At 43.5% G+C, this 11,660-nt stretch overlaps 1 long non-coding RNA gene across 2 annotated transcripts; it reads left to right on the forward strand.

The window, feature by feature from the left end:
* Positions 1 to 4,279: 4,279 nt before the first annotated feature.
* Positions 4,280 to 11,314, forward strand: LOC144369341 (uncharacterized). Of its 2 annotated transcripts, none has more exons than XR_013428869.1 (2): positions 4,280 to 4,688; positions 8,523 to 11,314. It is a non-coding gene; the product is annotated as an uncharacterized LOC144369341 (long non-coding RNA). The 2 variants fall into 2 exon arrangements; XR_013428870.1 differs by having other exon boundaries at positions 4,280 to 4,677.
* The last annotated feature ends 346 nt before the right edge of the window (positions 11,315 to 11,660 follow it).

The following is an 11,660-nucleotide window of genomic DNA, read 5'->3' on the forward strand; positions in this document are numbered from 1 at the left end:
TACCCAGCCCAATCTTCTTCCTTTAAAAAAAAGTGGTAAAATATGTATAACATACAACTAACCATTTTAGAGTGCACGTTCAGTTGTATTACATTTATAATGTTGTATAAATATCATCACAGTCTATTTTTCATCATCCCAAACAGAAACTATGCCCATTAGGCAGTAATTCCCCATCTCCTCATCCTCCAGTCCTTGGTAACCTCTGTTCTGCTTTCTGTCTCTATGAATTTGCCTGGCCTAGGTATCACAAGTATGTGGAACCATTTAATGTATCCTTTTATATCTGGCTTCTCTCATTTAGCATGTTTTTGAAGTTCATGTCATAGTATCAGAATTTCCTTCATTTTTTAAAGGCTAAATATTATTCCATTGTATTTATCCTTTCTTCTTTGATGGGACGCTGTGATGGTTTCCACTGTTTGATAAGAATTCATTTACTTTTTAAAAAGGAAAATATTATTGTTAAACCCAGGAAAAAGAAAATACTTAAGATAGAGACTGAATTTTAAATTGGGGAGTCATTGGGAGGAGGGTTTATGAGTTACTTTTTGCATTTATTACAAACCAGTTGGTTATCTTGTGAATAAAATCAATGTGAAAGTGTCCAGATTTGCACATTGTGGACAACTAATTTAAAATGTGCTCATATGGGGATTGTTATAAGAAGTCTATTTTAGGAACAACTGTGAAGGAAATATAGGCATGTGACCAGGTGGCCAACTGGAGTTTTAAAACTATCCTCGCTGACTGGAACAAATGGTGAGGTGAACAGTCTACTTTCCATTAGAGGAATCAAACAGGACAACTGTTCTGTATCAATCCCTGCTGTGAGGGAACACAGCAGAGAGAGGATAGCATAGCACCTGAATGTTCCTCTGTTTAGCCAATGTGCCCCCTGTGATAATCTTGGTGGGTTGTTAAGAAGGGAGGGGCACACGCTGATTCAAGCAGTTGCCAAATGAGGCATAAAAGTACCCTCTGGGACATGTGAGCATCTGCTTGGCTGTGGGGCTAGTAACCAGGAAGGCAGAGCATCTTGATGGAATACTGAGACAGAGCAAGAAGATTGGTGCCAGTGGAATTCACAACATGAGGCATTCTGAGAGGTGAAAGGGGAAGAGAAGGTCTATTGGGTGCAAAATAAGGTCCTCTTCACCCAAGAGTGGGCAGGGGAAAATGAAGAGCCAGACAGAAAGGTGACCTGGGTGGGTGGAGGACACAGTATGCTGCTCTACTCCCCCACACTGCTGTATACATTGCCTGAAAGTCACACAGCCACCTCTTCTCTGACTGCCTTATACACATCTCTCTCCCTCCTGTTCCTTTTTTTGTGGGGGGGGGTGGTGCTAGGGATTGAACCCAGGGTCTTGTGCATGCTAGGCAAGCACTCTACCAACTGAGCTATATCCCCAATCCCCACTCCCTTCCTTTTTTCACTTTAAAATTGCTGTCTTCTTTTCCTTTTAGATAATTTTAAAGTTTAGTTTGAACTCATGTTGACAGTATGCAGTTTTCTTTTTTGTTTTACCTTAATTTATGTTCTTTTAGGCTTTCTGAACCTACATCTTCTCCTCCTTTTATTGATATTAGATAAATTTACAAATTCTTAGCTTTATCATTTCTTTTATTTAAAAAATTATTTTAATTTTTGTCTTCTGTTGGTATTTTACTACTACTCTTTTTTTTTTTTTTGGTATTTGGAATTGAACCCAAAGGCATTCTACCACTGAGCTTTATCCCCAGACCTTTTTTATTTTTTAAATATTGAGATAGTGTCTTAAGTTGCCCAGACTGGCCTCAAACCTGTGATCCTCCTGCCTCAGTCTCCCAAGTTGCTGGGGTTACAGGTGTGAGCCACTGCATACAGCCTTCTTGATATTTTAAGTTAGGTCTTTCAATTTCAAGCTATTCATTTTAAAAATTTGATTTTTTAATAATTTTTATTTCCAATAGTTATAATTCCTTTCATTATATTTCATTTATTGAAGCTATACACATAACACTCCATTTTAATCATTATTTTAAAATTATGATTCAGTGGCATTGAGTACATCCACAATATTGTGTAACCATCACCCCTGTCCATGCCCACAATATTTATCTTGTTTCAAAAGAAACACCATACCCATTGAACACTAAATACCCATTTCCCACTTTTTTCAGTCCCTGGAAACCTCGATTCTACTTTGTCTCTATGAATTTGACTATTCTAGGCATCTCATGATGCTGTTTACTGGATCTTCCAACTCCTTGAAAGTTGGTTTTCCAAAGGAATCTAGATGAATCAAGAGCCACAGATTTAAAAATCCTTTCCAGGCATCAACACCTCTTCCCCTTGGATTGACTGGATGCTGCTTCCAGGTGCAACCAGGGATTTGGGGGTATCTTTTCTCTCCCTTTGTCACAGTTTTTCTCTAACCCACAAGTAATTGGAAAGCTTCCTACTGCTACCCCTGTATGTGTCCTTCTGGCTGCTAGTTTCAGCTTGGTCTGCCCTCTAGGACTAGGGTTGCCAGGTAAAATACAGGATGTCTCCATATATTTTAATATCACACAAATCAAGAATAATTCTTTTAGGATAATTATGGCTCCAACAGAGCTTGGGACAGACTTGCACGAAAAAAATCATTTGTTATTTATCTGGAATTTAAATTTAACTAGGAGTCCTATATTTTTATTTGCTAAATCTGGCAGCTCTACTGTGGATACTATCCAGAATTCCAAAATCAAGTCAGTTGGGCTGGAGATGTGGCTCAAACGGTAGTGCGCTCGCCTGGCATGCGTGCAGCCCAGGTTCGATCCTCAGCACCACATACAAACAAAGATGTTGTGTCTGCCAAAAACTAAAAAATAAATATTAAAATTCTCTCTCTCTCTCTCTCTTTAAAAAAAAAAAATCAAGTCAGTCCACAGGTTGCCTACCCTTTTCAGAGGTCCAGGAGGAGGGGTATGGTCCAGACTCTCAAGAAAAACATAGTGTACTGGGTTAACCTCCGGTGGCTAATTTACTATGGCAAAGTCCATTTCAGAGGAAATAGTAAGTGTACACAGTTCTAGATCTGGATGCAGGCCTTTGTTACTTGATATGAATCCTGCAGCCAGAGTTCAGTGGACTGGGGCTGACTCAAGCCCCAGGAACCCAGAGAGCAGGTGTAGGAGCTTAGCTGGGGGTCAGCAAGAACTCTAAATTTAGCCTGGACAGAGGTGCAGGAATGTTTTTTGAGGACCATATCTAGGACACACATGTTTATGCAAGAGGTTGGTCAAGAAGACTATGTTGGTGAAGCAACTGCTGGAAACCAGGTTGGGGGAGAGGGAGAAGCAGAAAAGAAAAAAAAACATCACTTGCACCACCAGTTAGGGTACATTCCAGGTGGGGCCTCAGAAGAACCATGAGAACACCTGAAAAAGTCAGCTTGAGACAATAAAGTCCCGGGGAGAGAGCATGAGCCAGCCAGCTTCAATCCCACACAGACCCATGGAGATATAGGAATGAAACATGCCCAATTCCCAAGACACCCCCACACAAAAAATTATACCAAACCCATTAATGTTTATAATAATATGCTAATCAGAAATGCTATTTTTAAAAAAATTATTAAAATAAAAATACTGTTGGAATTAAAATAAAAACATGGGGGGTAGTAAGGCAAGAGGTACCAGGCAGGGACAGAGAGCACTGGGCTTTCTGAGATGGTGGATGGCAAGGCCTTGCTGGTGAAGAGAGAAGACTTGAGCTCAAACTCAAGTTGTAAGTTTTGGTTATTATGCTTTCACCTACTGAGTGGAGACTGGGTTTTCAATGAAAAGTGAGCACTACAGAATGTATACTCACCTAACAGTGATCAGAACACGGGATGGGATTGTGGCTCAGTGGTTAAAGCACTTGCCTAGCATGTGTGAGGCACTGGGTTAGATTCTCAGCACCACATATAAATAAATTAATAAACAAAATAAAGGCCCATTGACAACTTTAAAAAGTGTTCAGAAAAGTAAAGAGATTACCTGTGTTCTGATCTTTAGCATAAAAAAAAGAATCCCACCTACTGCTGAGTGGGCAGCTAGCAAGCTGATCAAGGGGAGAGGGAAGAGGAGGAAAAGGGAAGGTACCAGGATTGATTGGTCAAATTATACTATGTGTATGCAAGAATATAGCATCATAAATCTATTATGTATAGTTATAATGCACCAATCCAAAATAAATTAAGAGCAGTGAGGAACAAATAAATTTTGGTCCTGATAGTCAGAGCAGCATTGTTCACTGAGGTGAGCCGTTCCTGCGGACTGTGGTCGCCATTACATGATGGCGCTGGCTCCGCTGTGGTCTGTGAAGGACAACTCCATATCAGAGAGAGTTGGCGTATTGTCAACTCCTTATCAGAGAAAGTTGGCATGTCATTTTTTAGCACCCTGTGAGAAGGGTCCACGTGGCAGCTTCGCATTGGGGTTCGCGGTGCTTTATTAAGGCTGGGAGGGGCATCCAATTATTATTCCGGGGATTAGAAGAATTATTAGAAGAATATCAAGGGCCTGAATAAACTGCTGAAAGAAGATTCCTGAGTCGCGTCTTCCTTGCGGGCAAGGGGGTCGTGACAAGTGGTGCCGAGACCCGGGAGAAAAGAAACAAAGAAACACCCAGGAACCAGAACTTTCAGCAGTCAGGGAGGCGCGCCGGTAAGTCTCAGGTAAGGTGGGACCCGCTGTTAAAAAGCGGAGGCTCCTCTATACATAAAGAGGGAGCGTTAAAAGGTACCTACTCCTCTGTAAAAAGAGAGGGCGTTACATCTCATAGCAATTGCACTCTGTATTTTCGTTTTTGTTTTCTGTGTATGTTCGTTTTGTTTTGTGTACTTTCACTTTCGATTTCTGTGTTTTCTTGTGTTGCGTTATGGGAGCTGTGACTTCAAGTCCACTCCTTCTAGCCCTCGATGGCCTTTTACGTTCCAAGGGACTGGAGGTGAAGCATCGCACCTTGGAAAAATTTTTACAGAGAGTAGATGTCGCTGCACCGTGGTTTGCATTTTCAGGCAGCCTCACTACACCCAGCTGGGATAAATTAGGCAAAGACCTTGATTTTGCTCGTGAGCAAGGCATGCTAGAGGGCGGGGTGATACCCCTCTGGAAGACGGTCCGTAGTTGCCTTACGGATGGCAGATGCCAGGAAGCACTTGTTAAAGGGCAAGAAGTTTTAGAACAATTGCATGAAGAAAAATCAGAAACAACAGAGAGTGAAGTGTCTCAGGAAGAGGGGAGTGTGCGGGGCGTGGAGGACGGGAGGAGACTGTATCCAGATCTCAGTGTGCTGCGCACGCCCCCATGCGAAAGTGGGTCAGAGGTAGAAGATAATGAAGAGGAGGAGCTGGAGACGCTGTCCCGGCAGCTAGGGAGTTTAGGTACAGGGAACAGAGATAAGCAAGGGCTCAAGGACGGACGGCCTCCCGATCCGCCTCCGTATGGCGGGGGTGTTTCGGGACGAAGTTTCCACGCCCAAACATGGAGGGTTGTTAACGCTGAGATGGGTCTTGCTTATCCAGTTTTTCAGGATGATAATAGGGGAAGATTTCATGAGCTTTTGGATTTCAAAATTGTAAAGACCCTGGCAGAGTCTGTGCGCACTTATGGGGTCGATGCCGCTTTTACACTAACTCAGGTAGAGAATCTGTCTAGATACTGCATGACTCCCTCTGATTGGGCTAGCCTCGTTCGGGCTTGCGTCTCCCCAGGCAAATATTTGGACTGGAGAGCATTTGTGCTAGAGGGCGCAGCAGAGCAGGCTGCCCAAAATCATGCAGCAGGACACCCCCATTGGGACAAAGACATGCTTTTGGGGCAAGGGAGATTTGCTAATCAACAGACAGGATTTCCTCCTGAAGTATATGACCAGATTAATAATATTTGCATTCGGGCATGGAAATCACTTCCAAATAGAGGAGAGGTGTCTGGTAACCTGACTAAAATTATACAAGGCCCTACAAAACCCTTTTCAGATTTTGTAGCAAGGATGGTGGATGCTGCTGGAAAGATTTTTGGAGATCCTGATAGAGCCATGCCCCTTATCAAGCTCAAATACCCATAACTTGGCTCACCGAGGAGCCTGTTTGGGTGCCTCAGTGGCCCCTTCCCTCGGCTAAATTGCCAGCAGCCCATGACCTAGTTAAAGAACAACTTGACTTGGGCCACATTCAACATTCTACTTCTCCATGGAATACTCCCATATTTGTCATTAAGAAAAAATTAGGGAAGTGGCGCCTACTGCATGATTTACGAGCAGTTAATGCTCAAATGCAACTTATGGGGCCCATTCAAAGAGGGCTGCCGCTGCTTTCCTCTGTTCCTCGGGGCTGGCATATCATTGCTATTGACATTAAAGACTGTTTCTTTTCTATTCCTTTGCATCCTAAGGACTCACAGCGTTTTGCCTTCACCCTTCCCTCGTGTAATCACGAGGAACCAGATCAAAGGTTTGAGTGGGTTGTTTTACCACAGGGAATGTCTAACAGTCCCACGATTTGTCAGATGTATGTAGGGAAGGCACTCGCACCTCTCAGACAACAATATCCTTCCATCAAGATTATTCATTATATGGATGATGTATTATTGGCAGCCAAATTACAACAGTCAGTTAATGAGGCCTATAAAGACCTGGTGAAGTTGTTAGCTCAATATGGATTACATATTGCACCTAAAAAGGTTCAAACAGGGGATTCTATTAAGTATTTGGGAGCGACGATTGGATATGACATGTTAAAACCACAAAAAGTTACTATACGAACTCAAGATCTCCAAATTCTAAGTGATTTTCAAAAACTGTTGGGAGATATTAATTGGATAAGAGGTTATTTACATATTCCTAATATCGTGCTCCAGCCTTTGTATGCTATTCTTAAGGGTGATCCAGATCTTACTTCCCCTCGTACCCTCACTAAAGAGGCCAGAGCGGCCCTTATAAAAGTAGAAGAAGCTATACAACATGCTACTCTATGCAGGCTCCAGAGTGATAAACCTTTCCAGTTATGTGTGCTTGCCACTATGCGGCAGCCTACTGGAGTACTGTGGCAAGATGGGCCTTTACTATGGATCCACCCACGTGTATCCCCAGGAAAATCTTTAGAATACTATCCTGATGCTGTTGCAGCGTTAACACTTAGATTCAACAGAGCATTCAATTTTTCGGACAAGCACCTTCTTCTCTTATCATACCCTATTCTAAAGCTCAAATTAATGTTTTGTGTGCTACTCTAGACAACTGGGCCATTCTATGTTGCTCGTTTCAAGGGGATATTGATAATCATTACCCTTCTCATCCATTACTCCATTTTGTTAAAGAACATCCTATCATTTTCCCTAGAGTAACTTCACCCACTCCAATTCCGGGGGCTGTTAACATTTTTACTGATGGCTCTAAGTCTGGAATGGGAGCTTATGTGATTAATGACTCTCCCCCTGTCCAGCATCAATTTGCTCCTGGAAATCCACAATGGGTAGAACTACAAATTGTCACTGAAGTTTTTAAACAGTGTTCTTTTCCTTTCAATCTCATTTCGGACTCCATCTATGTGGTGCAGGCGCTCAAAATTTTGGAGGCTGTAGGAGCTATTAGTGACACCCATGCTGTGTCTGCTTACTTTAATCAGCTTCAACAGCTTATCCGTAGCCGTACTGCCCCTTTCTATCCAATGCACATTCGGGCTCACACCTCTCTTCCTGGCCCGTTATCACAGGGTAATGCCTGTGCTGACTCGGCAACTAGAAGCCAGTTGGTATGCTTGGCCTCCTCCTTAGAAGAAGCTGAATTGTTTCATCACAACTTTCATGTCAATGCTATGACACTGCGCAGACGTTTTTCCATCTCCAGAGCGGATGCTCGTCAGATAGTGTTACGATGTCCCCATTGTGTCACATTTCTTCATCCTCCTACTTATGGTGTAAACCCACGAGGATTGAAGCCATTGGTCGTCTGGCAAATGGACGTAACTCACGTGCCTGACTTTGGTAACCTCAAATATGTACATGTTTCTATTGACACATACTCTGGAATTATTCATGCTTCTGCTTTATCGGGAGAAAAGGCACGTAATGTTATTACTCATTGCTTAGAGGCATGGGCAGCATGGGGTGCACCTGCATCCCTTAAGACTGATAATGGACCTGCTTATACGGGCAGACAGTTTACATCTTTTTGTTCTACTATGGGAGTACAACTTGCTCATGGGTTGCCTTACAATCCTCAAGGGCAAGGCATTGTTGAACGTGCCCACTGCACCTTAAAAGAAACCTTAGAAAAACAAAAAGGGGGAATAGGAGTTGACCACACTCCTAAAGAACGCCTGTCCTTAGCTCTTTTTACCATTAATTTTTTGAATTTGGATATTCATGGCCGCTCTGCGGCCGATAGACATGTGTCCCCTCAGCCCTCTGTGACTGGCTATGTTAAGTGGAAGGATGTTCTTACGGGCCAATGGAACGGCCCTGACCCCGTGCTGACATAGGCACGAGGATCTGTATGTGTTTTTCCCCAGGATCGCACGGAGCCGCTGTGGATCCCTGAACGCCTGACAAGAAGAGTCTCGAGATCTACTAACCAGCAGCAGGAGGTGCCACAACAGCCCCATGATGAGGAGCTTCATTCTGATGAGTGCTCTGGCTCTGATGCTGGTGCCAACGGTACAGATGGCACCAATGCAGTGGTGGGCAGTGGCACGGGCATGGCCAATGCCAATGCCAGTTCATAGTAATTCTAGTGTCCTCCCCACTCTTTTTTCTACCTCATGTGAGATGTCTGCTCCTTGTACCTCTCCTAGGGGGGACATGGAAAATATTTTTAATCAGTCTCAAGTTAATCTCACAGGAGTTTTTTGTTTCAGCCTTGGGAACACTAATTGTATTAGCCTTAAGACCAAAAATTTGACTAACTGGGAGGACCCATTGCGGTCCAGTCGAGTCTCAGGGAGTATTCTCAATGCTGTATTGAGCCAAGTAGTTTCAGGGAAGCAATCAGGCTCAGGGACCCCCGCAACTAGCTCTGTTTTAAACATAACTACTTTAGCTATTATCTCCGAGGTACTAATCCCAATGCCTCCTTCTTCTAATAGTACTTGCAATGCCACTCATTTCAAGGCCTCTCCTTACTGTACCCCTAATTTTGGTTTTCCCCCAACATTTACGCCTTGTCAGGATCATTCTTGGGATTAACATCAAGTTGCTAAAGGTTTCTCCTTTTCCCCCCCTCTTAAGAGATATGTTTATAACTTTAACAACAATGCCAACTCCTCTACAGGAACAGGTTGGTCCTGGTTTCAATGGCTCATTTCCAATGAGAAGGGGGCTTCAGCCAATATTTCTACATTGGCTCAATTACTAGGAGCCAAAAGTTGGCTGGCTAATGTTTCTGGCACTACTAAGGAGAGTGAACGAGGTAATAGGCTTACATCTGTTCCGTTCAACTCTCTGTTACATAGTGCCACATTGCCTCCTGCAATGGTCTGTATCCAATCCCCGTTCCTGTTCCTTTTAGCTAATGACACCTCATCGGGGATGCTGGATTGTTCTAATATTACCTGTTTCTTATCTGAGTGTTGGAATGGTTCTTGGACTGTAGCAGTGATTATGAAAATTCCAACTTTTGTCCCAATCCCAGTCACTGCGGATCCAGATAAATTTCCTATTGTAGAGCTACTTAGAGTCCGCAGAGATTTTGGAATCACAGCAGCTATAGTGACAGCCGTGGCGGCATCTGCTGCTGCAGCAGTTACGGCCGGAGTATCCATGGCCAGTCAAGTACAAACTGCTGCCACTATTAATCAAGTTGTTCAACAAACGTCCACTATACTTGAATCGCAAAATGCGATTAATCAACATATTTTGTCAGGGATTTTAGCTACCAACCAAAGAATAGATTTTCTTCAAGCTCAGGTAGAGGAATTGGCTGACCTAGTACTTTTAGGCTGCATTGACCAACGTGCACATTTATGTATAACCTCTGTCAGATTTAATGATTCCAGGAATGCTTCCCACATCATTGGTGGATATTTGGCCGGGAATTGGTCCATGGAAGCGGAAGACATGATCCAGTCTCAACTAACCCAGATAGCTGTCTTGAATAGTACCCGTGTCGATCCCGTGACTCTGGGTCAATTCACCAATTGGATATCTTCTGCTTTTTCCTTTTTTAAGGAATGGGTGGGAGTAGGCATTTTTGGTGCTCTGTGTCGTTTTGGTATGTTCCTCTGTTTGTGGTTTCTCTGTCGCCTTAAAGCTCGTAGTGCTCAAGATAAGGCTATGATCATACAAGCTCTTGCTGCTTTAGAAACTGGCAACTCACCTCAAGTCTGGCTTGCGCATCTTAAGCAGTAGATCTTTGACATGGTCATTGCACCCCAAGTTATTATAACATTGCACTGGGATTGACATGTCTTTCCTCGTTATTCTCTTAGTGTCAAAAAGCCCTTGCACTCTGCTGGTCTTGCTACCATTGCACGCAGATGGGTTTCTACACTAGTGTCTTTGACATGGTCGTTGCACCCCAAGTTATTCTAACATTGCACTGGGTACGACATGTCCTTCTTTTGTCTTTCTTTTAGTGCTGGAAAGCCCTTGCACTCTGCAGGTCTTATTGCCATTGCACGCAGAAGGGTTTCCACACTGGTCTTTATCTATCACTTTAAAGTCCGTGCCTTTCTTTCAGGGTGCTGCCAACTTGTTTGTAGTTGTACTTCTAGACAGCCACAGTTCAACCTTAGCTATTCCCTCTTACTCACCATCGTCAGGATACAGGATGCGAGGCAAGGCACTGCACTTGAGTGATCCATTGAGAAGAGGGACCTCAAGGGGAGCATGTCCTATTGCATGCGGGTTTGACGTGTCTCCGCCCCGCCCCACGAAAAAAGGCGTCGGCTGATATGGTGTCAGATCTGGGGAAGGCGCCCCCTAGGGCTGGGCCATACTACGCAGCCACTTCTGCACAGTGGGATAGGACCTCTACTCTCGCCTGTATTGTCTTAGTGAAACAAAAAGGGGGAGCTGTGGTGAGCTGTTCCTGCGGACTGTGGTCGCCATTACATGATGGCGCTGGCTCCGCTGTGGTCTGTGAAGGACAACTCCATATCAGAGAGAGTTGGCGTATTGTCAACTCCTTATCAGAGAAAGTTGGCATGTCGTTTTCTAGCACCCTGTGAGAAGGGACAACGTGGCAGCTTCGCATTGGGGTTCGCGGTGCTTTATTAAGGCTGGGAGGGGCATCCAATTATTATTCTGGGGATTAGAAGAATTATTAGAAGAATATCAAGGGCCTGAATAAACTGCTGAAAGAAGATTCCTGAGTCGCGTCTTCCTTGCGGGCAAGGGGGTCGTGACAGTTCACAACAGAAATTATATTTAGTTATGAATCTGTTTAACAATCTGCCAACTTTAAGATTAGAAAACATCTGATGCACTAAAATATTTTACATAAATAGTGATGCATAATAAAATGAACACCCATGAACCTATCAACTGACCCAAGAAATAGAAAGCTATCAGTTTTCTGGAGAAAGCTTTAGGCTAAGTATATCTTCCCCAATCCCTTCTCCCTTAAGGGGCAAACACTATTTTGAGATTTTTTTTTTTTAAATCTGCCTATCCTAAAACTACCTGGACCCATCTATCCCCAACACCATGTT

Source organism: Ictidomys tridecemlineatus, chromosome 12 (genome assembly GCF_052094955.1).
Source record: "Ictidomys tridecemlineatus isolate mIctTri1 chromosome 12, mIctTri1.hap1, whole genome shotgun sequence".
Taxonomy (NCBI): Eukaryota; Metazoa; Chordata; class Mammalia; order Rodentia; family Sciuridae; genus Ictidomys; species Ictidomys tridecemlineatus.